Consider the following 7,454-nt stretch of genomic DNA (forward strand, 5'->3'; position numbering starts at 1 on the left):
GCAAAGTGAGTAATAAAAGAAATATGGCCTGGCGCCGAAGTCAATGTCCATGCAGGGCGTCGGCGTGATGCGATAAAGGCGTGGCAAAGCCTAAATTCGCAGGTCGGTCCGAGCTCCGGATGCGGCGTTCGCCGGACTATGTACAGAAACTGACCGAACCACCATGCGACTGTCATTAATGCGGCCACCATTTGATAGACCTGTGTACATATGATGGACAAACCAGAGTAATAATTCCTTGGGAAAAATGAACCCAAACAAGCAAAAAATACTGGGATTAATAACACCTGGTTTATTTGTTGTAGCAATCCGAAGGAAGGTGATTCCCAAAATTGGGACTCGCTCGGCACACCCATTGCCTGATGGACGATAAAACGACGACATGGCAATGCTGGTAAAGGTTGGCTCACCGAGGCAAAGCCCTCGGCCCAGCTAACGTGACGGAGCTGGTTGGCTAGTGACGCTGAAGTGTCCGGAGTAGGTTGATGAAGAGATGGCGAAGCCCCTGGTCCAGCCGAGATGTCGAAGCCTCGATGTCAGCCGATGAGTCAAAGTAGGTCGGCGTGATGGACACCAGCTTGAAGAAGTAATAGTGCGGCCCTGTCGATGCAGGTCGTGACGTGGTCGATGTCGGCTTGATGAAGCGACCGTGCGGCGATGCCGGTATGCCTGCTACGTGTAATCCGTGGGGCGGCGATGTTGGTGATGATTTATCCTTCGCGATGCCGGACTCTTGTTCGGCTTGCCGAGATGATGATCCGAAGAAGTTGAGTTCGGCTCAACAAAGTGACGCCGCGTCTAGCGCAGGTCGGCAGCCGTGGAGTAATATTGCCGGACTGGTTTGACACCAGCATGATGTTGAAGATCATGTTCAAAAGATCTTAAAGTTAGTGGGATGTGTTCGGGAACAAAACACAATACCACATACAAAACTTCCTTCAAAAGGGATGTCTGAAACCCCGTTCATAAAAAAGATGAACTCGGGTCAGATTCGTTTTCGCGCAGAAAATAGATTCGAAAAGTGATGCACTAATCGGAAGGTTCCCGGAGTTTGGACGGTCGGATCGAGCTGAAATTTTGAGAGGTGGTAGATATAGGAATTCCGCAGCCGATCAACGGTTGGATCTTCCAAAGGACGTCCGAGATAGAAGCTAGACACCACGCCCTAAACTCATCCAAATTCCCATCCAGATTTGACAGGGCTCCGGTATATCGTGGATTGCCAGAGATTCCTCCATCGGAACTCGACGAAATTTTCCAGGGTTGTTATAGACTCAATTCCGCACAATTCCACCAAAGCGATCGTCAAAGCGATACTCGAGGAGGTGGTGGCGGCAGATACGAGTTCGCTGTCCAAAAAAACAGCACAGTCGCTTGAGGGCAATGTTGACGTTGAGCCCCCGAGCTCTATAGATGATTCCTCCGTGATCTTGCTAGAGATCGGAGTTGATGTTTGATGAAGGCCCTCGTCCGAACATGGTGATCCGAACACGGGGCGCAATTCTTGGTCGAACCAAGGTGACCAGTCGAGCTGGTGACGAAGATGCCGAAGTCGCAGTTGATCTGCAGGCGAGCCATCAATCCTTTTGTCGATCACACAGCGGAACTCTCAATGAAAGCACCAATGTCGGTGTCAAAACGGGCGGATCTCGGGTAGGGGGTCCCGAACTGTGCGTCTAGGTGGATGGTAACAGGAGACAAGGGACACAATGTTTTACCCAGGTTCGGGACCTCTTGATGGAGGTAAAACCCTACGTCCTGCTCGATTAATATTGATGATATGGGTGGTACAAGAGTAGATCTACCACGAGATCAAGGAGGCTAAACCCTAGAAGCTAGCCTATGGTATGATTGTTGTTGTGTATATGATCTATCGACTAGCCTGACCCTGGTTTATATAATGCACCAGAGGCCTAGGTTAACAAGAGTCCTAGCCGAATACGCCGGTGGGGAGAAGTCCTTGTCTTGATCGCCAAGTCTTGTGGAATCTTTCTTGTATGCGGCAGCTATCCGAACTGGCCCATGAGTATACGGCCACGGGGGTCCTCGGCCCAATCTATCAGATCGGGAGATGACGTGTTGAGTACCCCCTAGTCCAAGACACCGTCAATGACAATACCCGAAGAACTAGAAATAGTAGAATATATAGATTTCAAAAGTTTTTGGTGTTTTACTGAATGCCATATATCCATCTATAGTAGCATAAGTTTCTTATCTACACTCTGAACATGTTCCCAAGGAAACGAAGGCTAAAAGTAGCAGTAGGTATTCACTAACCAATATAAGGAAGATGATCCAAAGGAAGAGCACATCCAGTTTTGTCTCCAGCAGCAGCAAGGGCACTATGGCAGAACTGATCTTCCCAAGATATCATATAAATTGTGTGTGTGACTCTATCACCTGGTGCATCATCAGAGATACGAACATCAATGTTTGCTTACAAAAGCATGTTACTGGATAACCATCCAATTCAAGACAAAAAATGATAATAGCATAATAACCTCTTATTGGACAGAAAAATGGCTATTAGAAAAATAGAACAAATGGTTCATATCATTAAATCAGATCCAAATCATATGCCTGGTTGACTCTGTAACTTACCATGGCCAGACCCCTGACTACTTCCAAATCATAACCTCCACGTTTTGTCGATGCTTGTGAAACATCCCCTTTGTTGCCACTCCCTCAATTAGAGTTTGATTGACATGACGATAAGGGCATGTGTAACTCTTGCTCAATCAAAATCCATGCAAACCATTTTACAGAAATTATAATGCATCATAGAGTTGAACACATATCAATAGATATTGCACTACTGATACAAAAGAGGCATTACTAATACACATAGCACATTCAGCTAGGCATTTAGACAAAGATGTGGAGGGCATGCTACTAAAGCATTAGTTGATGCTACATAAGAAAAGATAGAAACTGATATTTTCATTAGCAATCAACCAAACACTTTTTTGGAATAAGAGTTGATCAAAATCACACTACATGAGACCTTCTAGATTAGCTAATAAACTTACCAAGAAACAACCTTCATATACTTGCTCTCAAATATCACCCAATAGGTTTACTTTCTGCAATGTATCCTAACTAAGTAACTATTACTTCAGGAAACTGTGACTCGCTAACAATGATTTTTGAGAATTCTAACATGCAAGTTTCATGAATCATACGACTTCAGGAAACCTATAGAGAAGGCTAATGGCTGTTAAATCATGAGAGCAATGAGTACTATACCAGCCATTCGACAAACAAAGTCAATCTATTCTATAAGTAGAGGTTGCGAGTCTTCTGGCTAGAAACATCCAGATAACTACACCAAATCATAATAATTTTTCAGAAACGACACATCTTAACCCAAATTCTTTAAGGATTGTATCAGTGGCATCAAACGTTACCATTTAAGGTTCAATGGTGGCTTCAGTTAAGAGGACCATAAGTAGGTACATGTGTGCTTTCCCACTGAACAAAGCAAGACAGATTGCGAGTGGAAACTCCGTGATGCAAGAGCTGAAACAAAATTATATAGAAACAACACTGGTATGCGTCGGTCCTATACAAACGGTTATTAGCCCCTTTCCGCGACGGCATTTGGAACCATCGTCTAGTGAGTGTGGGCGATGGGGGGATCCTTCCCACACGGCCAAGAAATCGTCGGGGATATGCCCTCCTAGCACACACGCTCGACAAAATGAGGTCATGTGCGACCGGCGAGCGTTCAAATACGAAAATACGTACATTAGAGCTAAAAATACAATTATACGGCAAAATTGTTTTCGGTCGCAAGTACATACCACACAGTCAGTCCCCGCTAAACGTTTCCGTTCGTATGTACATCCCACATAGTCGCTCCAAGGAAAACATTTTCGTTCACAGGTACATCACACACAATTTTTCCTGTTAAATCATTTGTGTTATTAAATGTATCACACACGGTCCATAGAAGAAACTGTGTGCCAAAGGTTGTCCATCACACATAGTTTTTATGTGGTAAATGTTTGCGCGAGGTGGCCTAACGCAAACAGTTTTCAAGAGAAAGTCATGTGTGATTGTTCATTGATCCAACACGGTTTATTCCTAGAAACTGTGTGCGTTGCCTGAGGTCATCGCCCATGGTATTTTTTCAACAACCGTTCATAATATAAAAACCCAATTAGCAGGCTAATTGCCCTATTATTAATAATCCATTTATTAATCTAATTGACATTCATATTAAGCACGTAATATATTTCATTTCCATATTAAGGAAGTAGAATTTCATAATTGAAATATATCAGAGTACAACATGATATAGCTTCAGCACTCGGCTACCCCATTACACAACTGCACCAGCACCAACTTTCACATGCAACATCTATAACCTTTTGAAATTAGCATCATAGACGATACATAGACATATGCATCTCATCTGGAAAACTGCTGAAGCGGAAGGCGAATATTGAGCCTTCATTGATGTTGAAGGTCTTTGCAACTTTAGGCCAGTGCCTGTGGATGATTGACCATCAATCCTTCGTCCTCTTCAGGAACACTTCAATATTGAACCATGGGTGTTGTATGAATACCTTCCTCGCCTCCTGACCATAGAGGTGGGTTGAGAGGTAATCATTAGTGAACTACTTTGGAAAGGCCTGAAAACAAGGATGTGCATAAATATCTTCTCTATATTGGAAATGGGGCAAAGGAATAAAAAAAGGCAAGGTATAATAGTTAGTACCATCTTGTAGTGAACTGATGTCTTCTTCATCGTGCAGACAAAGATCTTGTTGTTTTTTGTCGCTAATTTCTATATCCTAACAATCTTTCCGAGTTTCTTGACTTGACTGATATTCATGGATAACTCATTCCCCATATGCAAAAAGGGTTGAACGGTGGGTCAAAACCTCTGACAAGAGGACCTACATGTGCAAGACCAAATTGTTAAAAACCAAACCATTAGAATGGTTCCTGCAATTGCACAATAATGTGCTATTAGAGAACGGACCATGCACATGCTAACCTCGATTATAAACCTCGGTGCTTCCCATTGTTTCCCTGCAACACATATAAGGTAGTTAGTCATCAGGTTAAGTAAGGGTTCGCATGCTATCAGTAAAAATATGTTGATGGAAAATAAGCACATTGCAGATTCATCAGATTAATTCAAGCCACATGGAAAATCCATTTATCCAAACCAAGCATGATTAAGAACTAGGAAATATAGCACTTGTATATGTTTCTCATGTATTAAGTGCAGCCAAATTCAATTTATTCCTCACATGCACAACAATAAAAAATTCTACCCACGACAATTGGACATCGCAGTGTAGAATTGAACCACGTAGTTAGCTAAACACCCCAAAAATGAACCAAACTTTAACTGAGCACCACATTGCACAATATAACATACTCCTAATAGAAGATCAGATAGTTAACCAAACCAAGCATGCTTAACAACTTGGAAATATAGCAATTGTATTTGTTTCTCATGTATTTAGTACAGCCAAATTCAATTTATTCCTCACATGGTATATAATAACAGAATGCAGCCACAACAATTGAACATCGCATTGCAGAATTGAACCAAGCAGTTAACTAAACACCACAACAGATGAACCAAATGTTAACTGAGCATCACATTGCACAATATAACATACTCGTAATAGAAGATCTGACATTTAACCAAACCAAGAATGCTTAACAACTTGGAAATATTGCACCCTAAAGAATTGAACATCACATTTGCAGAATTGAACCAAGCAGTTAACTGAACACCACATTGCACGACCTATAGAACATATACACTATAGCAGAAGATTGCATGGTAAAAGTAGATAGCACAATTCACTAGAATTTGTTAAGGAAAGGCAGTAGCTAGCAAACTGAATATGGGTCCTTATAGTGAGCTAATAAGACAACCTACTCCTCATTGTCGGAGATATCGATGACGATTGGCTCCTTGGACATGGAAGAGGGCAAGGCCTCCGCATCGTGGGTGCCCTCGTTGTAGTGGTGAGTTGCCTGAGCCGCTCCGGGCACCAACCTGCTGGCTCTCGAGATGAGGTAAGCATGTGCACGCTGAGAAAACACCTCGTAGTCTTCGTTGAAGGCATCTACGGTGGCCTCAATAAAACGCCATGAACTGTCGTTTAAAGCAGCCAACCGCGTCGCAGCGTCGACGCGGGAGGCATCAATGGTTGCCTCGACGGTGAGGTGCTCCTCCAAGATCTAGGGGTCGGCACGAATGGCAGCCATCGCGACCTCATCCGTGCGTGCGGGCGCGATTTGCTTCTCCACTGCCAAATGCTCCTTGAGATCCTGGCTATACTGCGTGCACCATGGCTTAGGGGTGGCGCTTATTTGGTGGAGGGGTCGGTGATTTGGGTGGAAGGTGTCGCGCTCGCACCGGCGGTCGGGGCATGTGGGATGTGGAAGGAGGAGGAGGATGGGGTCGGGTATGGATTACCTGCTTGGATAGGCGAGGCCGAGCAGCTTGAAGGAGGGTCATCGGCGAGGAGGCAGCGCTGCAAGCAAGGAGTGAAGGTTTCAACTTGGAAAGGAAGGCGGAAACAGGGGAAATGTGGCTTTTGGTAAGGGGGAGGGGGCTAGGAGGTAGATATTTCTGCGGAAGCCAGAAATTTGGAATCGCTTCAGCAAAAAAACTGGCGCGCAAAGTGTCATCAGACACGGTCCCTTATTCAGAACTGTGTACGATATGTGAACATACAAACGATTCAGATAGCTTAACCCGTGTGTGTTGAGTTTGAACGTAAAACATTTTGGTTCGAATTTCCCTGGTTATAGTGGTCATCCACGTCATTGCATAATTTGGGTACACAAAGGAGACTAACTTCTTAATCGATCAAGTTCAGTAATTAAACAGAGCTAGATGACCTAAACATTACTCTAACAAATCAAAGACCGGCGCTCTTAATTAAACAAAAAAAGAGTACTACTACGGCTGGTGCTCGTCAATATCCGCCACCGCCTCCATGTCTAGCTCGCGGCCGCGCTCTTGCTGGAGTGGGCCACCGAAGTTACCCTCACGACGTGGGTCCACGTCCCCATCTTTCACCGGCGACGAATGAACAGTGAAATGATATTTGGGAAGTGAGCTAGTGTGCTTGACACGCCGACTGTGGACTGTAGCCGACGCACCTTCTCGCGTAAGCCATAGGCGTACTATAAATCGACGGTGCTCCAAGATATTTTGTGCTGCATCTCACACGGTTGGTGATAATAAACTATGTGCGATCTACTTGATTTATCGTCTTGATTTGAATTACGTAATTGGGGTCACAACTACAAAGGATGGTGTTTGAATTGTTAGAACTTTTATCTGCAGTGAACATGCAACTATAGGTGTGTCGTCAAAAAAATGGAATTATTCAGGGTTCGTTTGGATGTTTTTATACATTAACTTGGTTTTCCAGGCATTTTATGCGCATAATTCTAATTTGAACTACATG

Source organism: Triticum urartu, chromosome 7 (assembly GCF_003073215.2).
Source record: "Triticum urartu cultivar G1812 chromosome 7, Tu2.1, whole genome shotgun sequence".
Classification (NCBI taxonomy): Eukaryota; Viridiplantae; Streptophyta; class Magnoliopsida; order Poales; family Poaceae; genus Triticum; species Triticum urartu.